This window comes from Crocodylus porosus, unplaced genomic scaffold, assembly GCF_001723895.1.
Source record: "Crocodylus porosus isolate Cpor-Errol unplaced genomic scaffold, CroPor_comp1, whole genome shotgun sequence".
Lineage (NCBI taxonomy): Eukaryota > Metazoa > Chordata > Crocodylia > Crocodylidae > Crocodylus > Crocodylus porosus.
The window spans coordinates 51423862-51435236 of record NW_017728947.1 but is presented as its reverse complement, the minus strand read 5'-3'; the positions used below and the strand labels follow the sequence as shown (position 1 = coordinate 51435236).

Genomic DNA, 11375 nt, shown 5'->3' with positions numbered 1-11375 from the left:
TGGAACCAACTTCCAAGAGAAGTGGTGCTGGCTCCTACCCTGGGGGTCTTTAAGAGGAAGCTGGATGAACATCTTGCTGGGGCCATTTGACCCCAGTACTCTTTCCTGCCATGGCAGGAGGTCAGATTTGATGATCCATGGCCACCTATAAGCTTATCAGGGATGTTCATCAGGATCTGGGGGAACAACTGTTCACCAGAGCACCCCAAGGGATGACAAGATTGAACAGTCACAAGCTCCACTGGGACCAGTTCAGGCTGGGCGTAAGGAAGAAATTCTTCACTGAACGAGCCACCAAGGTTTGGAACAGACTGCCACCCGAGGCAGTTCAAGCACCCACTTTGAATGCCTTCAAAACACATTTGGATGCTTATCTTGCTGGGATCCTATGATCCCTGCTGACTTCCTGCCCCTGGGGCAGGAGGCTGGACTCGATGATCCTCCAGGGTCCCTTTCAGCCCAAATGTCTATGAAATCTGCTCAGGTCCCTTCCGACCCTACCAACTATGAAACTATAACCTACATATGTAGTTTAATGTTACAATATATTTCTGAATTATTAAAGACAACCCCCATACCTTTGCTGTCCACGGCTTCTAAAAGTAGAAGTAAAATAAAATAAAAGAAATTCTAGTTTGTTTCACCATTAGTGTACAATATTGCCAGCCATCTAAAAAACAAAAAAGGATGTTAGTTTCCTTCTGTTACTACTAAGGAAAGTTCTGCAAAAGGGGAACAAGTAGTAGTAAGTTTCCCTGTTCTTTCAGGAGTCAAAAGGGTGATGGTGCTTCATACTCAAATATCCATAAACCAGAAGCAAATGTATTGAGAGCTTCATCTTATGTTGCATTTTTACATTAAAATTTGGTAGGTTTAGTATTCTGGGTCCGGTATATTTTTCAAGCTGTGGTCCTAGAGTTAGGAGGGGTGAACTTCAGATTACACCAAAGCATTAACAGAGTGCACAGTAAGTAACTGAATGGCTGAAGTCTATTTTCATGACTTAGAAAAAACCTGGAAGTATATATAACAGCTTACTTTTTAAATACTACTTTATACGAAGTCAAAGGTAACTTTGAACAGTGCATCAGAAGCAGCACTCAAGGGACTCATCTTGTATAAAATTTATCAATGATCACAACTTAGCACCTGGAAGACAGCATCTGCAACACGGACACCATCACAGAGTGCAGAACCATTCCACAACACAATATGGAACCTGTACTACGCTCACTTTATGAAGCATGGCCACAGGGCCATAGTTCTGACAAGCTAGTAAAATCTGAGAAGCCAGCACTACTGCTGCCATGCTATTAGTACGGTATGGCTAAAGAAGCCAACTACAAGTACTCTTAGCTTAGCTTTGAGCAAGTAAATATTTTAATTAAGATGTGAGGAATCCACAATCTACTTGTTCTGTCTAGTCTCTCAAGTAAAAATCAATTATAACTAATGAAGTCAAGGCCATTTTTCTTAATTTTGCCAACTGAACTATATGCCAGAAGCTGCCATCTTGGTGAAAATAACCATTTGCCACTAATAGCCTTACATTAAAGATGGTGTTCTCTTTATTCAAGCCAATGTAAACTATGTCAGTATATTAGCAATCCTATAGTTAAGCTGCTCTAGCTTTTCTGCCAACACAAGTTTGATTTTAACACACATCTTCAGCAAGATCCCTTTGACTATTAATATATGTATGATTAAACTACATCAAGATATACATTACTGGAAAATGAGGTAAATTGACAGTTTTTGCAATAAGGGAATTCTACATCTAATTCACTTTTGCTAAACATCTGTTGTTTTTTTAATCAAACCACCTCAAAAATAGTTTTTGTCCAAGATTTTTAAATATGGTGCATATAGGGACCCTGACAAAATCTGTGCGTGCTTATTCTAACATAACTACTTTTAGGACAGCTATTTTCCTATTGACTGGATGTTTTGCCAAATGTCTGAAAGATTTTATTTACCACATCTGTAGAACTGGTCTGAAAAGGCTTGTAAACTACGTAAAAACTTAGTAAAAGAGGCGTTATACCTGCATCAAATTTTATTTCAACACTGTTACCTTGTTTCAGTGACACTTCATTCTTTCTACAGTGTCTACAGCAAGTTTTTGACACTCTAAAATAGCTTCTTAATACTAGAGAAATTCCCATATATGAATACTGCACCATTACAGCACTGATCTTCAATGCCTTGTTTTAAACATCACTGAACAGTGAAGATTATTTACCATTTTTAGGCTGCCCTCAAACATCTTGCATTTTTCATCTTCGCCTATAATCAAAGGCTGCAAAACTGGATGATCCAGACAAGAAAGTTATTCAGATAACCACTATTTCAGACTTCAATGCATGCAAGGCTGAAGTCTAAATTAGACCAGAATAATCTTAATCACAGATTTTCAGCCATTTGGCGTGAGACTCTTACGCTTTGTGTAAGACAAATAATAGAAGAGCAGATAACATTTTACAGAAATCCCTCTCTTCCTTCAATCCCGCAGCCCTTTTCTTCTATAAAGCCAAATTATAATTTCCATGGGGCAAGCAACCCCCATGGATCTCTTCTTCACAGAGATCTATACTATCCATGTCTGAATCTGCCGATAAACTACACTGGGCAGCAGTTCCAAACGTGATAGTCACATACAAATAGCAATAAAAGCACTCCATGTACAAATCCAGTAATTTAAATTAGAATAAATTTTTCTAAATCTCACATGCACCCAACCTGATTAAATTGTGTAGCGGCCAGAATACAGTGAGAATGGACTGCCACAAACCGAGTCTGCAACTCAAACTTATTTTCTGCACACACACTCAGAGGATTTCACTGCAACGTGCTGACAAAACAGCACCAACTTTACTCTTCTCAAAACCCACCTCTCCATAGTCCTCAGATATCAGTACCAACTATGTTTAATTTAGGCCCTGATCCTGCACCTTGTGCCCCCGGTCAGCCACTATGCCCATGCAAGGCACTACTGAAGTCCATCAGGTGCTCTCGCACACCCCAGTTCTGAAAACACTTGGGAGCTTTCGTCCTCCCCGAAACGTAGCTGCGTCTCACGCGCCTGGATCTACAGCATCCGTGTGGACAAATGCTCTCCTCTCCCTGGAACTCTCTTGGGAAAGAGCATGGAAACGCAGCTGACTCGGGCAAAGCCACCCAGGGAAGGCTGGCCACTGTGGAAACGCAAGAGATCAATTCAGTCCCTTGCTCTCCACCCCGGACTGGGCCTGAAATTCTAGAACAGATGGCTCCACACTTCCTCAGAGAAAGCCCAAACGTACCACCTGTGACAGCCCCCCCATCCTTAAAACCAGGGTGCAGGGAAGCTGCCTGTCCCCTCCTCCCAGTTTGTCTAGACTGGGAGAGTGGCATTTAAGTCCAGTTTGTGAAGACAACTCTGGTGGGGAGGGATGAGGGGGAGGGGGAAGCGGGAAGCGACAACCTGGGACCAGTCGCCCCCACCTCGGGGGAGGGGGGCGCTTCCAATGGGTTACACGCGCCCAACCAACACGTTTTGAACGTGACCGTCGGGGCTGAGGCGCCCCCGCCAGCGCCAGGCGGCTGCAAGGCAGGTCCCCTCGCCTGGCCCAGCTTCCCCCAGAGCCCGTGGGGCGCTCACATGTGTTCGCTACCGCGCGTTAGGCCGGGCCGGCCCCGCCTCCCTGCCCCGAGGGGACGGGCCGTGGGGGGAGGGGAGCGACCATCGCGGCCCTGCCGCCGCTTGCAGGCGGCCGCGGATGGCGGCGGCTTGGCCCCACCGCCAGGCACTCACCCTCCTTCCTTCGCCGCCTCAGCCGCGGATCGGGGGGGAGGGGCGCGGGGGCGCCGCCTCAGCCGCGTTGGGAGGCCTCCGCGCCTCTGCAGGCCGCAAACACACCGCCCGGAGCCGCCGCCGCGCTGCGCTGCGGGGTCATGTGAGCCAGCCCTTCCGCCACCGGCCCGGCCTGCACCGCGCTGCTCGGATCATAGAGGTGGGCGGGGCAGAACGTCCGCGCAGTGCGCGCACAGAGCCTGAGCAGCCTCACCATAGAGTGCTGCTGGCTAGAAGGGTGCCGAGGCCCGCCGCCGCCATCTTTGGTGGGGGCAGGCGAGGCAAGGATGGTGACCCTTCCCCAAGGGCCGCCATCTTGAGGTCAAGAGAATGTCCAGGCTCGGGCTCGGGCTTCCAGCTGCGTCGAGGGCGGGGCGCGGGAGCCCCGCGTGCGTCTGCTCCAAATGGTGAGCTCCGGCCCCCCGCGCCCGCCCGGGTTCCCGCGTACGGGCCTCGTTCAGGCTGGAGCCAGGCGCCGGTGTGTGTGCGTGTCCCTGCAAACCTAGGCTCAGCCCCTGGCGTCAGGGCAGGCCTCGTACTAGACACGCATCCCCCATAAAGGGTACCTCTGTAATAGGTATCGGATGACCGTGGTCTGGGGAGCCCTTCTTGACCTATCCCCTCCACAAAACGACCAAAGACACATCACTTTGCCCTCCAGAAAACACTTGCTCACCTACTCAGCTGTTGTAGTTACCACAAGAATTAGGATGCTGTGGATAGAACAAAAAGAAGGGGCTGTAAACAGGGAGGAGGTAGAGACTGCCTAGTGGACCCCTGGGCAGTCTGAGTAGTCCGTTTCATGGAATCACTCCACTCGTGTCCAGTGTCCAGAAAGCATCAGATGATATTGTGTATGGATTTTTCATGCCCGTGCAGTAAGACTGCTGAGTACTTAGGTCACAGAACTAGGATCTGCTGGGGGCCAGCCTCCTTTCCCTCTACCCCATCTTCAGTGGCAAGGGTAGCAATATTCACAGAGAGCAGGAGTATGGTGTAAGGCCTATTATGAAGACAGAATGGTGTCCTATCCAAAATTGTCATTGTTTGAAGAAAAGAGCACAGCAGACTTTTTTTAAACTATATTTTGTTACTCTTGTCATGCTGGAGAAAACGACTACATGATCAATGGCAGTCACAATCATAGAAAATGATGGTTGGAAGGGACCTCCGGAGGTCATCTAGTCCAGTGGTTCCCAACCTTTTTTTTACTGCAGACTGGCACGGGAGTGGGAATCCAGGGCTGCCTTGCTGCCCAGCACGTGACTGCCAGCAGCAGAAGCTGCTCATCCAAGCAGATAGATAGGGGTCCACACAGGAGGTTCATGCCACGACCTGGCAGCCAACCCTTTGCAGCTTGGTACTGGGCCACAGCCTGGTGGTTGGGAACCTCTAATCTAGTACAACCCCGAAGCAGGACCATTCCCAACAAGATCATTCCAGCCAGGGCTTTGTTGACCTGGGTGTTTAAAAACCTTCAAGGATAGAGATTCCTCCACCTCTCTAGGTAACCCATTCCAGTGCTTCACCAACCTTCTACTTAAGAACCTTTTCCTAACATCCAACCTAAACCTCCCTTGCTGCAACTTGAGACCATTGCTCCTTGTTCTGTCATCTGTCACCACTGAGAACAGTTTGGCTCAGTGATTCTCAACATATTTGCCATAGTGAGCCACACTTGCAGCTCTTAATGTGTTATGTGGGCTGTACCCACACAACTTACTTTCTGTGTATCCATTTTAAAAATGTTTTAACGTGATGTCACATGGGCCACAGCAGTGTGCTGATTGGGCCGGAGGTTGAGAACCACTGGTCTAGCTCTATCCTCTGGAACCATTCTTCAGATACTTAAAGCCTGCTATCAAATCTTTTCTTAGTCTTCTCTTTTGCAGACTAAGTAAGTCCAGTTTCCTCAGTCTGTCCTCATTATTATGTGCCCTAGCCCCTTAACCATTTTTGTTGCCCTTCACTGGACTCTCTCCAACTGGTCCATATTCTCTCTGTAGTAGGGGGCCCAAAACTGGACAAAGTACTCCAGACATGTCTTCACCAGCACAGAAGAGAGGGGAATAATTACTTCCCTTGACCTGCTCCAACCCTGCAACTAATTAAGCCCAGTATACCATTAGCCTTCTCTGTAACAAGGGTGCACAGTTTCCTGCACAGAGAGCTTATTGGTATTTGGCAACCCTGCCTTGCAGAAACCAACAAAACATTCCAATTTCTTTCCTTAGCCCCTGCTGACAAAGTTGACAATTGTAGCAGAGGCTCTGAAGACTCAGCAACTACTGCTAGACATAGTCCACACATTTCACACATGCTACTAAACAGTCAGTAGATCAATAGAAACAGTAATCCTATCTGGCATGTTGCCTTACCAGATGGCACTGGCACTGGATGGTACTGGCATTAGCATAACATTTATGGAGGTTTTTTTAAATAAAAGATAATGCCCAACTTAGAAGCAGCATTTCTTCACTATAGGCTGCCATCTTAAATAGCATAATAAAATGTCTAGCTTTTTTCCATACAGCATGTACAATTTTTGCCTTCGCTTAGCCAATGAAAAATGTAACAGCTACTGCTGTTGATCTTGTAGATATTGTATAAATGCTAATTTATCCACCCAGTAATATAGGTAACTATTATTCTAATTTCACAGAAAAGAAAATAAGCAGGAACATGAGGATTAAGAAACTCAGAAATGTACTGTTTCCATCTTGTGTTCTCGTCACACCATGCTATTTTTGAGGCTGCTATCTATCTGAAAAAGAAAGTTAAATTCACGAGGTGTTCCTCATAAAATTCTTATTCATAACTTTTTCTACTTTGAACCTTAGTTAGTAATCAAATGTATTTTGGATTACCACCATCTTTGACCATAAATAGCCATTTACCAATCTTTGATCATAGAGGCATTAGCATCTTGCTCCTATACCTAAACATGACTCCATGCTCTACAATCCCAAGCCTGCTTTGTTAAAAAGAAACTACATTACAAGTTGTCCATCCAAAGAGTGTAGCAATAACATCTCCTTTTCAGATCAACTCCCTTCTTACATTTCCAATTTGTAAATATTCTGACCCCATACTTACTAGCTACATATGCTATTTACTCATACTCACATTTCAAGTCTGGAAACAGCAATCAGAGGGCAGATTGCTCTGTAAGTCTTTCTTACTTTGTTTATTTACAAGCTATTCCCTTCAAACATAAGTGTACACCTAAGTTTTCAAGGGAGGAAACAAAATGTGCAGGAAACCCCACCTCATCTTGGAAGAGGTTTTACTTTCTCCAAAGACAAGACTTTAACAGAGAGGGGTTTGAGAAGGTGTGTGGGACAGACTTTAAAGCTATAGAGCCTAGGACAGTGGTTCTCAACCAGAATGCTGCAGCACCATGGAATGCCTTGAGATCTTTTTAAGGGTGCTGTGGGGTGCCACACAGTATTAGCATTGTATGTGCAGGCATAATTCACAAGATAAGCCCAGAGATTTCAAATAGGAATTCATGGTGTTAAAATATTCTGACCTGCTGTAGTCTTCTGAGTTCTTTGCAACAGAAGTATTGGTCTATTATTTTTCTGTAGTCAAAAAAGATGTGTGAAGTAAGAGGGTGGCTTGAGGCTAATGAGAAGTGTCATGAGTCTATAAAGGCTGAGAGCCACTGGCCTAGGAGATACAGAAAGAGAAGAACATGTTAAGCCTTGTAGATCCTGTAAACTTCACAGTAGAGGTTCCCCCCACCCCCAGCACCGCAGCTCACTCAGCAAGTTCATCTAGAGTGTGGGCAGCGGAGTCCCCCAGGGCTCAGTCCTTGGGCTGGTGCTGTTCAACATCTTCATTAGCGACCTGGACAAGGGTGCGGAGAGCACCCTGTTCGAGTTCGCTGATGACACCAAGCTGTGGGGGAAAGTGAATACACCGGCAGGCAGGGACCGCATCCAGGCAGACCTGGATAGGTTAGAGAAGTGGGCAAATCTGAACAGGATCCGGTTCAACAAGGACAAGTGCAGGGTGCTGCACCTGGGGAGAGGGAACCAGCATTATGGTTATAGGTTAGGGGCTGAGCCTCTCAGCAGCATAGAGGCAGAGAGGAATCTTGGAGTCAGGATTGACTCCAGGATGAATATGAGTTGCCAGTGCAACGAAGCAATAGGCAGAGCCAACTGCATCCTGTCATGCAACAACAGGGGCATCACTAACAGGTCCAGACAGGTCTTACTCCCCCTCTATGCAGCGCTGGTAAGGCCGCAGCTGAAGTACTGTGTCCAGTTTTGGGTGCCGCACTTCAAGAGGGACATTGAGAACCTGGAGAGGGTCCAGAGGAGGGCCACTCGTATGGTTGAGGGCCTCCGGGGCCAGCCCTATGAGGAGAGGCTGAGGGACCTGAGGGACCTGAATCTCTTCAGTCTCCGCAAGAGGAGACTGAAGGGGGATCTTGTGTCTGCCTACAACCTTATCAGGGGCCACCAGCAGGGACTCGGGGAAAGTCTGTTCACCAGGGCCCCCCTTGGAGTCACCAGGAACAATGGCCACAAGCTGAGGGAGGATAGGTTTAGGTTAGATATCAGGAAGAACTACTTCACGGTAAGGGTGGCCAGAGCCTGGAATAGGCTTCCCAGAGAGGTGGTGCTCTCACCTTCCCTGGAGATCTTCAAGAGGAGACTGGATAGGCACCTGGCTGGGGTCTTATGACTCCTGCCACCCCCAGTTCTCCTTCCTGCCCATGGCAGGGGGTCGGACTTGATGGTCTGTCTAGGTCCCTTCTGACTCATTGATTCTATGAGTCTATTCTACATCATTGGACAGCAGAAACCTGAGGGAAAGTTGGGAGTTAGGATTACTTAAAGCTTATCCTCAGAGTCCCAAATGGTCTGAATGAGAGAAGGGTCTTGTGGAAAAAGTAGTGTGTGACCATATAAAGGCAGTGTAATCATGCACACACACACAAAAGCCAAAGCAATCTAAATGATCTAATATCCTAACTCTTGAGATGTTCCTCATTACAAAATATAGTCATGAATATGTATGAGAACTATTTATTTTCAAATTAATTACTGTTCTAAAACATACAATGGTTCAAACATTAAATATGAACTGAAAACCTTCTTAAGTCCACATTGCAAATATGCTCTGTTCAATGGACCTCTATTTTGCACATTCTGCCTGCTCTAGCTGAAATCAGTTGGAGTTCTGCACGAAAAAACAAGTGCAGATTATTACTCCCAGTTGTTTAACAAGAGCATATTAGCAATCAGAGGAAGGGATATTTAGATCTGAAAACAGGAATGCATACATTAAAAAAAATTACAAAGATTATAACAAGAAAATTAACAGATAAGGCGTTTAACTCACTATAGTCTTCATTTATACACATTATGAAAACAATTCAGGAGCAGCCTAAATAACACTTCATCACCATATTCCATGTGGGGGACCTATATTCCCTTGCCCCTTACGTCTGCAGCAGATGAGAGCAAGGCAGAAGCAAAGCTCTCAGACTTGAAGTAAAAGCATTTCTAACTGCTACTAATGCAAACCTCACTTTTCCATTTGGCAGATACAAGAACAGAAGATGTCTTCAATCTTGGCCATGACAGCAGAACACAGCTTAGACTGAATACAGAGACAATATACATACCTATTATTGGAGGACTAGTACTGTGTCTGAATTTTAGGGGCAGGAGAGAACACCATAATTTTAAAGCAGAAGTCAGGAACCTTTTCAGGTTATGGGCCAGAATGACTCTGCTCAGGTCAGAGGTGAATAGGCAGCAGACAGGTGCATGCTAGGACCCAGTCACTTTGCCACTGCTTCTCCAAGTGACAGCACATAGGAAGCACTCGCCCCTGAAGGCCCCTGCCACCAAATGCTGCTGGTGCCCCAGACCTGTAGGCCAGAACAAATGGCTCTGCAGAATGTAGGTTGCCAATCCCTGGTTTATAGCACATACGAGGCTCACCCAAATGAGGCAACTTGAAAGTCAGAAAACAATAAATAATTGAGCGATGAAAAACACGTAGCACAAATAGCAATGTTCTTGATTCTATTATTTATAGTCACAAATATGAGACTTCAAAATTACTTTCATAATATATATTACAGAAATAAATAAACTAACTTTACTTTGTGTAGCCATCATGTCTACCTTTTGTGCTCCCCTTTCCATTGTCATCAGTCTCTCTGATAGGCCTAATTAAGGGACCAGTTCTGCAATGCTTGGACATGGTGCTTCATATGAAGAGTATTTTCACTGCAATAAATGAGATTCCAGCAGGGCAAACACTGAAGACATTATAAGGATCTGCTGGATCAAATGCTTGAATTACGATTCTCAATTGCAGGAACTTTGATTATATTTATAAAGTATGCACAAATGGAAAAAATAAATGTATTTTTCTTTTAAATTATTTTCAGTCTAAGGTGGAATTAAGAAAATTGACATTAAAAGTTTTAAACAGGTTTTTAAATACAGTATGTGATAGCAGGTTTTATCTGTATATTTTTTTCAACAGTATATTCAATTTGACATCTACTATGCAGATCAGCTTATTTCTAACAGGAACTATCTAATCAGGACAAGTGAAAGAACAATTACCAGACAGGAACAGGATAGATGTCTAAAGACCCTGCTCATTCAAGAATGTTTGGATTCTGAAAACAAATGTAGGATGGTGGAATAGGGACAATATATGAACTGTGATGAGGGGAATGAGGAGAAAGCAGCAGAACAAGAGCAAGTAGACAAAGGAAATAACATTTCTGTAGTAATTTTATACTCTTGTATGGGGACTTTTACTATTTCAGGAGAGAGATATGTAAGAGAAAAGGTACAAATGGTATTGTCTATAAGATAGATGGTATGAACAGAAAATAAATCAAGAAGAGTACTTGAAAAGTTTGCCATTATATAAACAAAATACTAAGCATCACACCTCATCAAATCAGAGAATGAGGATGAAAAGAGGAGGACTTTTTAGGTGTGAAGTCTGACAACCACAAGGTCAACTACTGTCAATACGTACAGCAACAATTTTTTTCCAGGTACACCAGCACCCAAAACATGGAAAACGTAACTACAAAGTGGCCATCACATAACAATCAGTATCTAGACGCTTAGGGCCAGATTCACAAAGCAGTTTGGTGCCTAAATCCCTTTGAGTGAGTATCTGAGCCTTAGTCCCTGATCCTGCAACACTGGAGTTAGGAACTCAGGAACACAGCAGAGGTATCAAAAGTAATGAATAGTATAAAAATGATAAATTAGGCTGCCTCCTTTACTGTTAGAAATATAATATGGGACTAGATGAGGTCACTGGTTTTCTCTGATATAAACATTCCTTAGTTTCCTATTAATAATTGTGTGATAGTGTAAGGTTTCTTTTCACCCCAATGTGGTATAGGCACAGTTTAACATTCCTTTATCAACATTTTCCAGTTTCTATTTTGAAGACATTACACTTAGAAAAGAAAGTCTCCTTTCATAATCTTCAGTAAATTTGATTCACAAACCCTATAAACTACCAAATACACAGACAA

The 11375-nt window shown here is 44.7% G+C and overlaps 1 protein-coding gene and 1 long non-coding RNA gene across 4 annotated transcripts in view; both read right to left on the bottom strand.

Annotated features, from left to right (window-relative positions):
- The window catches only part of RBM25 (RNA binding motif protein 25), a 46272-nt gene extending 42338 nt beyond the window's left edge, over nucleotides 1-3934 (bottom strand). For all 3 annotated transcript variants that reach the window (XM_019551500.1, XM_019551502.1, XM_019551501.1), the window contains exon 1: nucleotides 3794-3934. The gene's annotated coding sequence lies outside the window, so the exon portion shown is untranslated. The remainder of the gene's footprint in view (nucleotides 1-3793) is intronic.
- A 3960-nt stretch (nucleotides 3935-7894) lies between these two features.
- Nucleotides 7895-11375, bottom strand: part of LOC109321233 — a 6208-nt gene continuing 2727 nt past the window's right edge. The window contains exon 3 of the long non-coding RNA XR_002104002.1: nucleotides 7895-7906. This is a non-coding gene — a long non-coding RNA (uncharacterized LOC109321233). The remainder of the gene's footprint in view (nucleotides 7907-11375) is intronic.